At 43.7% G+C, this 13589-nt stretch overlaps 1 protein-coding gene across 6 annotated transcripts in view; it reads right to left on the bottom strand.

Annotated features, from left to right (window-relative positions):
* Positions 1-12281, bottom strand: part of HIVEP1 (HIVEP zinc finger 1) — a 578844-nt gene extending 566563 nt beyond the window's left edge. For 4 of the 6 annotated variants that reach the window (XM_063923170.1, XM_063923175.1, XM_063923174.1 and 1 more), the window contains exons 1-2: positions 11948-12281; positions 9775-9845 (exon numbers count right to left, since the gene is read on the bottom strand). The gene's annotated coding sequence lies outside the window, so the exon portion shown is untranslated. The other 2 variants (XM_063923171.1, XM_063923172.1) reach the window with 2 other exon arrangements.
* Between the last annotated feature and the right edge of the window lie 1308 nt (positions 12282-13589).

Here is a 13589-nt window from a genome sequence, read left to right as displayed (position 1 = left end):
CCCCATCATGTGATAGGACCAGATCCAGAAATTCTACTTCGGTTTTGCTTGTAGTGCAGGTGAATTTCAAATTAAAATCATTATTTTGAATATAATTCATAAAATCATTAAAATTCTCCACCTCTCCGTTCCAGATTAAAATAATGTCATCGATATAACGTTTATAAAAACAGATATTGTTCTTCAACTGACAATTCTGGTAAATGAATTCCTTCTCCCACATCCCCATTAGAATATTCGCATAACTTGGTGCGAAAACCGTACCCATAGCTGTGCCACATGTCTGGATATAAAATGTGTCCATAAACTTGAAATAATTATGTGTTAAAATGAACTCAATGAGTGAACAAATGAAGTCACAGTGTTCTTTTGTTATATTTGCATCCGTATCAAGAATCTCACGACAAGCTGCAAGACCTTTTTCGTGGGTGATGCTGGTGTAAAGTGCCTGTACGTCAATTGTAGTCCACAGAAATTTTTCTTCCCATTTAAAATCTTTTAAAAGGTTTAAAACACTCGTTGTGTCCTTTAAAAAGGAGGGTAAATTCTGGACATGTGGTTTTAAAAACACGTCTACATATTCAGATAAGTGTGCTGTTAGTGAATCTATTCCTGCTATAATAGGCCACCAGGAGGTGATATCAGGCTCTTGTGGATCTTTGGAAGGTGGTACATGATGGGGATAGTCGGATTATTGTTCAGGAGGTATTGATATTCATCCTTCGATATAATATTTTTATATAATGCTGGGGTCAATAATTTTCTTAGTTCCTCAAGAAATTCCTCCGTGGGATCTTTTGCTTGTGGTTTGTACGAGGATGTGTCGCTTAGTAGTCGTTGTGCTTCTTTAATGTATATTTCTTTATCCTGTATTACCAGTCCACCCCCTTTGTCTGCCGGTCTCAGTATAAGTTTCATTTTCCTTCAGTTCTTTTAGTGCATGTTTCTCATGGTTGGTGAGGTTTTGTTTCTTTATTTTGAAATCTTCTCCATCGATCAGGTCCTTCTTTACTAAATCATAAAAGATGTTGATGTGTGAACCCTTAGACTCTAAAGGGTAAAATTTAGAGGGTAGTTTGAGGCCTGATTTGAAGGAGTTGTTGTTTGTGAGGATCGCATTGTCTTTCTTTGCAAAATGCCTTTTTAAGGTTAGATTCCTCACATATTTATTCAGATCAATAAACATTTGGAATTTATCCGGTTTATGAGTAGGAGCAAATGTGACTCCTTTGCTGAGTAGGGAGATCTGTGGTTGTGTTAAATTGTGAGAAGAAAGATTGAAAAGGCCTTTGTCTTTGGGGTCAGTTACCGGGAGTTTCTTTTTCTGGGGGTTTTCTTCTTCCTCCTCTCATTCCCCGTCTTGTAATCTTCTTTTTAGTGGAGATGCATGATAAACATTTTCTTTGATTTTTTTCTTGATATTCCTTGTCTCTGTGTGGTTTTACTTGTCTGTGGCCTAAAAAAAAACCCTCCTGTACTTCTTGTGCTGTATTTGTTGAGGGGCGGTCAAAGGCTATATACCGATTGTTCCCTCTATAGGAGTTTTGTCTCGGTCTTGATTCTTTAAATGAAGTAGATCTCTGTCTTTGTTTTGTCCTATTCCAGCTTTGGTCATTGGATCTACTTAGTAGTCTACCCCTCCCTCTATCTTGGGTTGTGTTTCTGGTCCATTTCTTCACTTTGTCATTCTCATAATCCTTTTTATCTCTCAGGAATTTATGTTCCTTATTCTTGATTACCTCTTCCTCAATTTTTTCCAGTTTTTTATTGAGGACTTTTTCATTGATTTTAAATTCCTCACTATCTTTATGTTTGTTCAAGTTGATGTCTTTATTTTTCAGTAACTCCTCTAAATCTGAAAGTTCTGCCTTCTTTTCCTTCACAATTAACTTCATGAGATTGATTGAGCAGTCATGGAGGATCTTATCCCATTCTTCCATAAATACAGACCTATCAGTACCAAATGTTGGATTCTTGATAAGTCTGAGGCCTCTTGGGATTCTATCTACTTTAAGGTAATGTTCCAACCCTTTAATATCCCACCATGTTTTAATTTCCTTTATCAAGGTTTTTTCTATGTCCCAGAAAAGGGAATCTATGTTATCAGTTACCATTATTCTGTTTATAGACTTTTCCTCATTAAACACCTGTTGACATAGGTCGGACCTTTTCTTATTTAGCCCACAAAGACGTAACATTTTCCTTATATACAGTAGGATTAGTAAAGAATTAGATAGCAGCTCTAATCACAAATACCAAGAATAACAGAATTTTTTTAAACAAAGAGTGGATCAGTGCGCTTGTCCAAATTGTGCAAAATTCCTTACTGTTAGGATATATATATAAAAAAAGTCATACATAAATTTGGTCAAATGACCAGTCCAGTAAAACTTAAGTTTGATTGAATTTGTCAAATAGTCCACACTTTCCCCGTTTTAACGGGTGGCTGCTCAGTTCTTCAAGTAGTGCCACTAGATATACGTAGCCCAAAGGGAAATCTGAAAGTAGAGGAAGAAACAGCAGAGCGCCTATAGATTCCGACAGAGAAGTGGACTAGAAGACCTGGGGACCGATAGGCCTTAAGTCAAGCCGTAATCCGGTACGCAATATTTATTCTTGCGTGTGACGAAAATTAACTCAAGGGATACTACACTATAGGCGCTCTGCTGTTATATATATACACACACACATACATACACCCATACTGCAATCTTCCAGGGACCTTTGACAGGGTCCACTCTACACTTTCCCACAATACACTTAATTTGAACCAGTCTGTGGAGTGCCGCATCTATTTGTTCCTGAGTGAACTCTGGCAAAAGGTCCCTGAAAGATTGCAGCATATTTATTATACAGGAGGGCACCGCGGCACTACTACAATTATTCATCCAGAGTGCCAGACTAGCAGACATCTATATTATATACTGTAAAATTGCGTGGGAAAAAGGCACTCTGCAGAATGGTTTGTGCAAAAGTTCTTCACATTTATTCAATTTTGCACGCTGATTATTTGCAGTAGAATACAGCCAACGTTTAGATTCACTTTGGAAACATTGTAAAGGCACAAAGACACACGTGTATTACTGTAAGAATAATAAGAGAACAAAGTATCACAACCATATTCATGCACGACAGGCCCCACACGTGTGTATCAAAACACATTAGAATAGATATACAATACTATAGTATGAGATGACTGACAAGATATATTATATATGTAAAATGCAGAACTGTATATACTGAGGCAAATGTGGCACACTATCTGACCTACAGGGCTAGCAGCCAAAATAATGTGTACTGCACTATATAATATAATAATGGACCATAACCATATATAAACACAATAAGTTGCAGGCAAGCCGTGACTAGGTTCAATCTGTCACCTTGTTACATACAAATGGTATGTGCAGATGCCCACTAAATTGTGTCAGGTACTATACAATATACAATGGGGTCAATTCAATTTGCCAACAATTGAATAGCACTGAGAATTAGCTCCCGTCGCTATTCAATTCTGCTCGTTAAGTTGGCGAATGCCCGTTCTCCTGAACTTAACAAGGTTGATTTGCCAGGAGAATGGGCATTCTTAGACTTAACTGCCCGCAGCGATGCCGATTCCCGACAGAATCAGCTTCGCGCCAGCACTTTTGTCAGATTTCCTCAATTGTCGGAAATCCCAACAATTAAGTGTCACATGGCGCTGTATTGAATAGCGCCGGGAGCTAATTCCCGGCGCTATTCAACTGTCGGCAAATTGAATTGACCCCAATGTATAACATACGATATAAGGTCACACACACACACACACACACACACACACATATATAATACGCACACATATACATATAGTGGTGCTTGAATGTTTGTGACACCTTCAGAATTCTCTGTATTTCTGCTGAAATTTGGCCTTAACCACTTGCCTGGCATGGTCGCCTCAGATGCGACCATGCCTTCAAGTGCTTTATCTGACCTGGTCGCACAGGATGCGACCAGTCAGATAAACAGTGTTAGCAGCAGCAGGGAAGGAAAACTTCGGGTTTGCAGTTGTCGGAATGGACCCGACAACCCCTATTCAAAGAGCGGCCAAATCCGACTGTCGGATTTGGCCGTTCCCGTTGTCCTGTCCTGCCGCTACTGTAGCGGCTGCCGGGTGCGCTGACAGGTGGGGGGAGTAGAGAGCGGCGGCCGGAGCAGCGCAAAGCAGCCGGCGGGGGGGGGGCAAGCAGCGCAAAGTGGCAGGCGGGGGGAGCAGTGTTGCGATCAGCGGCCGGAGCTGGCAGCAGGGGGTGATGTCTGCGGCGGTGGGGGAGGCACTACAGGGAGAGAGGTGCCTGGCCAGAGGACGGCCGTCAAGGTACCTCTCATCCCCGTAGCCCGCTGCACCTCTCCCCGTCTCCTCACCTCAATCTGACTTGTTTTTAAGTTGGATTGAGTTTGTCAGACAGGGATCCAAAACCTGACGGATTTGGCCCAGTTTCCGACAGCAGCAGGTGGATCGGCGGGTATTCCGCTGATCCACCTGCTTTCCGACAAGTTGAGTTTCCAGACTTGTCTGAAAAAAATGTGCCCCTATTGAATAGGTCGGAACCCCTTCCGACCTATTCCAGTCGGAAACTGCCGTCTGACAAGGCGGCAGTTTCCAACTCTTATTGAATATACCCCTATGTAAACAAAAGTGATTGGACAGCCCCATCACGCATGCGAAATGGTGTGCTCCAGCAGCAGGCACGTGTTCGTGAAGGTATAAAATGGGGCACTGATTAGATCATTTGTTAACAAAGCGGCCTTCCAGGAGGTGACCAAGTTTGAGAAGGGGATCATTATAGGCTGCGCGATGTCATGTTTCCACGGCGACGCTGGACTGGTATACATAAAATTCGGTATCCCAGATGGACTGGCCAGCTCAGAATCTAGATTTTAACTCCACTGTGAACATCTGGGACGTATTTGAGCGACGGGTGCGTTCTACACATCTCGATCTTCTTTAGGGTCACAGTTAGTCACTATACTTAAGGCGGAATGGCAAAACATACCGCCTACTGTTGTCCGGGAACTTATGAACAGTTTGCCATAAAGGGTGTCATAGTAATCACTGCACATAGTGGACCTACGTGGATGTCTGTTATTGCTCAGCGGTACTCATTTTACAAAGACAGTAGTGCCAGCTGATATTGTGATGTATATGTTATATTGTACACAAAATTTCTTTATAAAGAATATTTGCAGTTTTTCCTTCAGGGATTAACACAAAAAGATACTTGGGGCTACTAACTCGTGAGCGAGCCACGCAAAGCACAGCAAAACTGGATGTATATCACAGAATAATTGTACCACCTATTCTGTTAGAAGCACACTTATTTCTTAACTAACGCTGTCTATATGACATGTAGAATACTCAAGTGTCTGTATAAGCACGGCGCTGTGACAGGCGGCTATACAGTGGAGAGCAGCCCTGAAGTAGAAAATGGTGCCTGGTCTCAGCAGGGAGTTGTGGTAGAAAGTGAAAGCAGCTCCAGGGCGGGAACATCTGCGGAAGATGGCGCCCAGAGCTGGGGGGAGGGGCTACAGGTTAGCGCTCTATCCCCCTTTTGCTGGACTTCACCACCGGTATAAACGGAGCCTGTATAAAAAGTAACCTGTGTTCCTATAGCCCTGGTGGATATAGTGGGGTCTCCGAGCCGTACAGTGTCCAAGCCAGCCGCGCGGTCCGTCTCCTCCTCATAAACTGAGCTCCTGTGCACGGAGGAGGGGTTATATAGAGGAGGCGGTGCGGTGCATCCTGGGAAGTCAAAGTTTTTAGCCTGTTGGTGCCTCGGATCAAGATCCAACTCTACACCCCAATGTTATTCCCTGTGGAATACCAGTGTACCCCGCTGCAGAAAGTCTATTATTAATCTATGGACCTGATATGGATTTGTATGCAAACTCGATGCTTTATGTACAAATGCAATGTTTGTATGCATTTGCAGAACAGATATCGCTTGCAGCACCCTCGCTGCTTTTGGAGTTCAGCAACCATCACTACTCTTCAAAACGGGGGCTTGCTGGGCCAAGGGTCTGCGTCTTCGGGCATAGACTTTCTGGTCCCGGCTGTCCAGATCCTATGGCCAGTCAGCCTTTACGCAGACTGGCTGCAATCCACTAACATCGTGGGTCCCACCGATGGTCACGATGGTGATCTGAGGCCGCATCCTCAGAAGCAGCACTCAGATCTTGCAGATACATGCAGGATGAGTATATCTCCTACAGACTATTACTAAAAGTAGTAGCCTTTATCATGAGGCCTACTGCGACAAATTACAAGGCCCTATGTGGGCACTGCTATCATGTAGTGTTAGGACTGCTGACATCGGAGAAGCCGTGAAGTGGCGCAGCAGCTTAAACATGTGTTTGCAAACATGTGTAAACTAATTCTCTGAATTTCTATTACCAGATAGGTTCAGGTATGGTTACAGGTAATTTTTTAGTGTGCTGAAGGGAAATGTAGGGGTGGGATTTGCAACCCCCCCCCCCCCTCTCTCTCTGTCTGTGACCCCTCCCCCTTTCCAGCACCTGATACATAATTATCTCCAGGAATGATCGAGCATTTACCATTGTTTGTCTGTCTCCTACAGACGCCTCCTGCTGCATTTGTACATCTCATGGTTGCTTCTTCATGAACAAGCAGCGTAACTCTTAACACAATCCCGGAAGCTGCATTTGCATATTTCCGCACAGCTGCTGCATACCGACTCACAGCTGTGACAGCACTAGCAATCTCTGACCCAGGCCCTGAGCTGCAAGCAATAAGTGGTCTTATCATTAATGGGCTGATCTACATCCTGCCTTTGTACTAGCTTGATCCAGGCACTTGCAGAATCAGTGACCCCACACTGAGCAGCTACATATCAATACAAGCACAGTACACTGAACTTAATACACACCCTGTAAGTAAAAGCATAAATTAGAATTCTAAAAAGAAATAAAATGCTTTCAAGGCATGTCCTTTTACATATTCAGTATTTACTAACAACTACTAATTTTTTTTTTGCATTTTTTAGAAACTATTTATCATATGATATTAACATTGGGATGTCATCAAAAGTTGCTTTTATATATGCGACATGCAAAATGAAATAGCATGCATGGATGTCCGTATAAGTGACCTTCCTCTGCTATGACACCAAGGCTACAAGCATTGTGCTTGTGCTGGGGGAGGTGGGGGAACAACTGCATGTTACGGTCTGACACTATGAATGCTTTTGGCAGGGATTCAGTCATGTGACTGTGGTGGGGGGGCTCTCAGGGGATCTGTCTGGCCCTGCCCACTGTCTATTAAGCTTTCCGATTACGTCATTGGGCTTCCCCCTCCCTTCTGTGCACTCCTAGCATTGCTTCCCCTAACCTGACGCTCTGACAAAGGGGCCTATAGAGGGGGGATTTCAAGGGTCACACAAATCATGTTTTAGGTTAAAATAAAGTTCAGTTTTATGAAACAATCACCCTAAAACAAATATTTAGCTGACTGATGAGGCCATAGAGATTGAGAAGAAACAATCTGCAAAAGAAAATTAAAATCAACGGTTCAGGGTCTTTCCCCTATTTTCTGCAGCACATGTAAATGACTACAATGCACTTGTGGCTTATCGATGAGAATTAGGAGTAGGAAAGCAAACACCTTTTAACACAAACTATCAGCAAGCAGGGATAACCCGACTCTAGAAATAATTATCAGCTTTAAAATTACTCAGCATATACCACCATATACAGGCCCAAACTGCTCAGGCAGCAGCTTTACTGCTAGCAATTGCCCTGATTAAGAGTTGTACGCAAGGCCGATATTTATCAGTATACTGCACATGCACCTAGGAAGGTACCTCAGCAATGTTGCTCGCAGTCAGGATTTATTTGTAAAGTAAGGAACCATTTGGGGGGCAGTAATAGAGTGGTGGCAAAAACGCAAGCAAGTCGCAGTCGAATCCCGACCGCCGGCATACCGCCAGTGTGGCGAGGGCAAATGAGCCCTTTGCGGGCTCGATACGCTCACCACGCTGCGGGCACGGTCTCCAGGGGGGTTGTGGACCCCCAAGAGGGAGATAAAGTGTCGGTATGCCGGCTGTCGGGATTCCGGCGCCGGTATACTGTGCGCTGGGATCCCGACAGCCGGCAAACTGAAGACCACCCGTCTCAGCCTACAACTGCAATTCCATATGCACAAAAGATGTACGCAGTTTCTTTTATCTGCAAAGCTGAAGGTGGGCGTCTCTGCAGAAATCCAGTACCACTTACATATTGTCATACATCTGCTATGGATGGGATTGCAGACGAGAATGCAGTAGCGTATGACTCTGAATCAGGCAGAATATTCTCTGCAGTGAATGGGGTTTTATCAAAGGACTATCATCTACTAAAAGGTTTGCCTGGTAACACTTGGGGCTAAACTGAATCATTGCTTTTCAAAGCCGCCTTTCTTTTTTCCACAGTTGAGAAATTATGGGCGGTTTGCACATGCATCAAAGTCACACTGCACATGTGCCGCAATGGTCTTGCGCCGGCAGTCTCAAAGATGACTTATCTCAAAGTGATAGACAGTTGGGGAACAATTGGAGGAGATATAAAGGAGAAATGGTAGCAAAAATGCAGGTCTGTTATAATGACTCCGGCATCTTTCTTCCTGTGGTTATGGGGCCTGATTCAGAAGTGGTTGGAGGAGCTGCTGTATTGCTGCTGCTTAAATGGAAGCAGCAGCGATAGCTCTAATATGGTAACGCAGCAGGAGCATGCATTAATGATACAAACTGCGTCCTAGGATGCAGCATCGGATCAACGGGGACACCACTGTCTGGTTGCATGATCTATAGGGTTGTGCAAGGCCGCCGCCACAAGTCTGAGCAAGAGGCCAGGAGTTCTCTATCCTCTGACGGAGCTTTGTCCCTCTCCAACAATGGCAACAACACGCATTTGTTTAGAGAGCGGAAACCATCGCTGATCCCTCCCCGCCTCCAAACATGCGCAGTACAAGGTCGGTGCATGCGCAATGTACTGAACATTGGTACTTTGCAGCAAGAACCACAAAAACTTCGGGACTCAAATCAGGCCCATGCTATGCAGAGCCGCCAGTTGGGGTCATTTAATACAAATCCTGGCGACTGTGCCATTTGTATATTTTTCCACATTCGCTGCATACATCTCTGCAACTGCTAATGCATTTGCGTACATATCTGAAGAAAAACAAGATGACTTAAATAAGTGCGAGGGGGGCAAAGTGCTGTTGCAACAGCTATACTGTACACTAAGGATGTGTAGAAGGTCGCTGTACGCATTGAGGGATACTTACTTACATTGCTTACATCTGAGCAAAGTCGTATTGGCTAGACATCTGCAGTTCTTGTCATACTTGGACAAGACAGTTAGATGCTAATTCATGTGATGTCTCTTGAGCAATGTAGCACTCCTCACTTGACATTCTTGAAAGCATTAAATAGTCCGTTCAGATGGCTAACATGAATATATGCCTAGCACGTGTAGTGCCCTGTATTAAATCCAAGTAACAGTCCAACCTAGAAAAACTAGGTAAAATTTATAAAGAAATATATATTTTACCAACAACACATAAACAGTCAGTAGTATGACAACTCAACAATAAGCAGTTGCCCTAATTTCCAAAAACATTTCCAGGATTCTAAGATTTGTCCCTAATTTCAAAATTGACTGACAGTACATTAAAATTCCCCTTCGTCTGTATATAATAAATTCTCCTATAGATTGTAAGCTTGCGAACAAGGGCACTCTTACCTCTCCATCTGTCTGTTAATACACAGCCTTGTCTGTTTTGTCCCCAGCCGTGAAGTGCAAGTATGCAGGATCTATAGATATAAAACAAATAATACAGTCTCGCTGTTAAGTTTTGTTCTGTGGTGTGTCAAAGATTATATTCAATAACGCAGAGAATTTAAAATACAAAAATAGAGCAAGTCAATGTTTAGTAAACAACTGGATTCATTTAAGACTGTAACGATGTCCGGTCTCTAGATCGACTACACTTAGGTCGACAATGTCTAGGTCAACCACTAGTGGCCGACAGTAAGTAGGTTTTCCAAAAAAAAATTCTTCATTTTTTTTTTACTTTTCATGCTTTACGATCTACATGGACTACAATTGGGAACGGTAACCTGTGCCGAGTGCAGCAGTAGCGGAGCGAGGCACCTTTCCCGAAGCATAGCGAGCCATGCGAGGTGACACAGTGCACTAATTGGTGTTCCGGGTCACTCTACGGAGAAAATGACACCATTTAAAAAAAACTGTCGAGCAACTTACTGTTGACCAATAGTGTTCAACCTAGACACTGTCGACCTAAGTGTGGTCGACCCTATGATCCACACCCGACTGGGGTCGATTCAATTCACGACAGTTGAATAGCGCCGGGAATTCGCTCCCGGCGTTATTCAGTTCAGCTCAAGTTAAGTCGGCGATTGCCCGTTCTCGCGGACTTAACAGGTTGATTTGTCGGGAGAACAGGCATTCTCCGACTTAAGTCCCTGCCGCGATGCTGATTCCCGACAGAATCAGCCTCGCGCCGGCTGCACTTTTGTCGGATTACTTCTCTCATCCCCCAGGGGTGAGAGAAGAATTCCCAACAATTGAGTGTCACTTGGTGCTGTATTGAATAGCGCCGGAAGCTAATTCCCGGCGCTATTCAACTGTCGGTGAATTGAATCGACCCCTATGTTTCTATGTTACGCAAGAGTTTTGATTATATAAAGTATATAAAATATACAAAGAATATATGAGAAATATCTTCTTTGTATTATTCTAATCATTTTTATAGTCAAAACTCTGGAGTAAATAGTCTATGTGAGGTGAGGCACTGCCTATCTTTTCCACACATCTCTGATCAAAACTCACCAAATTTTCCACAGTACATACTGCTGCACCTTTGTATAATGCCCAGATGAATCCTTTGGCTCATACCTTGTGGGTAAATCTGGCTGATACTAGCCAGTGCCTCCTCAGCCATTTACCTCACCACACGTCCCTGCTTTCCGATGGTAGCCGCCACCAAATGGTATCGAAGCAATTGCCATACAATGTTAAAATGGCTGAATTAAGCTGTTTAACATCGATAATGGCCACTAGTTGCTATTGCACAAACATACCATTTGCCCATGTGCGATCGGAATTTTTTATTATTATAAAATTCTTTTGATGCAGTGGCTAGTTACCATGGCATCAAAAGTTTATGGTGGGCTTCCTATGTCCATCCCTAGCTGAAGTAGAATTGAACAGACCTACAAATTGGTTGTATTTACAAATGTAATGTGTGCACAGGGAAAAAAATGCAGATACTCGCTTAGTTGTATGCAGCCAGGAGGATAATGTGGCACCATATACAGGTCCCACAGCTATAATGCAAGCAATGGAATATATACTTTTTGCAGCCTTGGCACAAGGGAGAAAAATTTAAAATAGAGGTTCCCCAGGAAATGGGCAGTTTATCAGCAAGAACAAAGTGCAATAGGTTTTTCTTTACAGAGAAGATTCTGGTTTTACAGAGGTCTGAAACTTTCTTGTACAGGGTGCAGAACTGGTTGCTCCTGTCACTGCAGAGATCCCCTGTAGATAGACGTACGTCGGAAATCCCTTGCTGGGCACTGACTCCGGCGCTCCCGCCCTCTCAGCCCTGCTATATCCTCTTTAGGGCAGCGGCAGCAGCAGGAGATCCCGGAGGTTCCTCTCCGACCATGCAGCAATGTCCCCGCTGCAGCTGTGCTCTGTCCCTGCGCAGCTATTAGTACCGGCAGCCACTACCAGCACCTGACAGGCCGGCCCCGCAGCAGCAGTGCATGGGGAAGCCACTGCTGGCTGCTGCTGAGGAGCACATGTCCCTCGTGCGGCAGAGAAGGGGTTACAGCATGGAGCCCGTACGGGCTTTGAGTGCGAGACGGAAAAACCAATAGGAAACACTCACCAAGACCTGCATGGTGTCCCAGGGCGGACCTCAGGGTGACGGGAAGGAACTACCGGGCCCCCTCCCCTTTTTCTACAAACTTGAAAATGTCCGGGGCTGGAGGCAGGAAACGTGAGCCAGGGAAAGTGGCGCACACATGTGCCGGGCCCCGCACTCTCCGGCTAGCGGTCACGTATTGTCCTCTGTCTCCTTATTTACTTGTACTCTGGTTACTGAAAGGAGAGAGCAGCGGCCGCTCACACACGACTACTGCTGCTGAGGGATTGCTTGGGGTGGAGCAAGGGGCAGGAACACCCCTGTCCGCATCACAGGTTCCCTGCCTGCTGAGGAATCCCCTCTCTGCTCCACATTTCATCTATAGCAGTGGTTATTATTATTATTATTATCCTTTATTTATATGGCGCCACAAGGGTTCCGCAGCGCCCAATTACAGAGCACATGAATAATCAAACAGGAAAACAGCAACCAGTGTTGCCAACTCTGAAATGAAAAACTAGCAACCGATGACTGAAAAATAAGCCCAAAACAAGCCCAAACCAATCCTAAAAAGCCCCCAAAAAAGGCCAACTCAAGTTTTTTGTTTGTTTTTTTATATAAAAACAAACATTATTGTTTGGCTTATTAAAATACATATAATTATTTATATAATCTGCCTTTAAGGTCTTTACAATGATATTTATCAGCACAAAACTGGCTTTTAAAGAATACTGGAATTTTTATCAATATTATAGTTAGAGTTGTGAATTTAAGATACTATACTTTCATGTTTCCTCTAAAGAAAAATCTCAAGTGAAAATTGCCAACTGTATATACTGTATCTGTGATCATTTGTATTCACTGTGAAATATTTATTCAATGGACAGATGAAACAAATAATCTTACAACATCCAACTTTGTACTTCTATTAAATAAATAAAGAGGCCAAATCAAGGTAACAAAACAAAAGATTATTAAGACAATTCAAAATAATAAATGCATATATAAATATTAACTAGTAACTCAATTCAATAAATAAAGGAATTACTGAGAGGTAAAGTGCATTGCAGATGGCATACTATGTGAGGTAAAGTGCATAGCACACTGTGAAGTATAGTGCATTGCAGATAGCACACTGCGGGTCATTCCGAGTTGTTCGCTCGTTGACGATTTTCGCAACGGAGCAATTAAGGCAAAAATGCGCATGGTACGCAGTGCGCATGCGCTAAGTAATTTAGCACAAAACTTAGTAGATTTACTCACGTCCGAACGAAGAATTTCCATCGTTGAAGTTATCGGAGTGTGATTGACAGGAAGTGGGTGTTTCTGGGCGGAAACTGACCGTTTTCTGGGAGTGTGCGGAAAAACGCAGGCGTGCCAGGATAAAACGCAGGAGTGTCTGGAGAAACGGGGGAGTGGCTGGCCGAACGCAGGGCGTGTTTGTGACGTCAAACCAGGAACGAAACGGGCTGAGCTGATCGTAATGTAGGAGTAAGTCTCAAGCTACTCAGAAACTGCTAAGAATTATTTATTCGCAATTCTGCTAATCTTTCATTTGCAATTCTGCTAAGCGAAGATACACTCCCAGAGGGCGGCGGCCTAGCGTGTGCAATGCTGCTAAAAGCAGCTAGCGAGCGAACAACTCGGAATGACCCCCACTGTGTGA

This window comes from Pseudophryne corroboree, chromosome 5, assembly GCF_028390025.1.
Source record: "Pseudophryne corroboree isolate aPseCor3 chromosome 5, aPseCor3.hap2, whole genome shotgun sequence".
NCBI lineage: Eukaryota > Metazoa > Chordata > Amphibia > Anura > Myobatrachidae > Pseudophryne > Pseudophryne corroboree.
The sequence above is the reverse complement of the archived record's forward strand: the minus strand, read 5'-3'. Positions and strand labels throughout refer to the sequence as shown.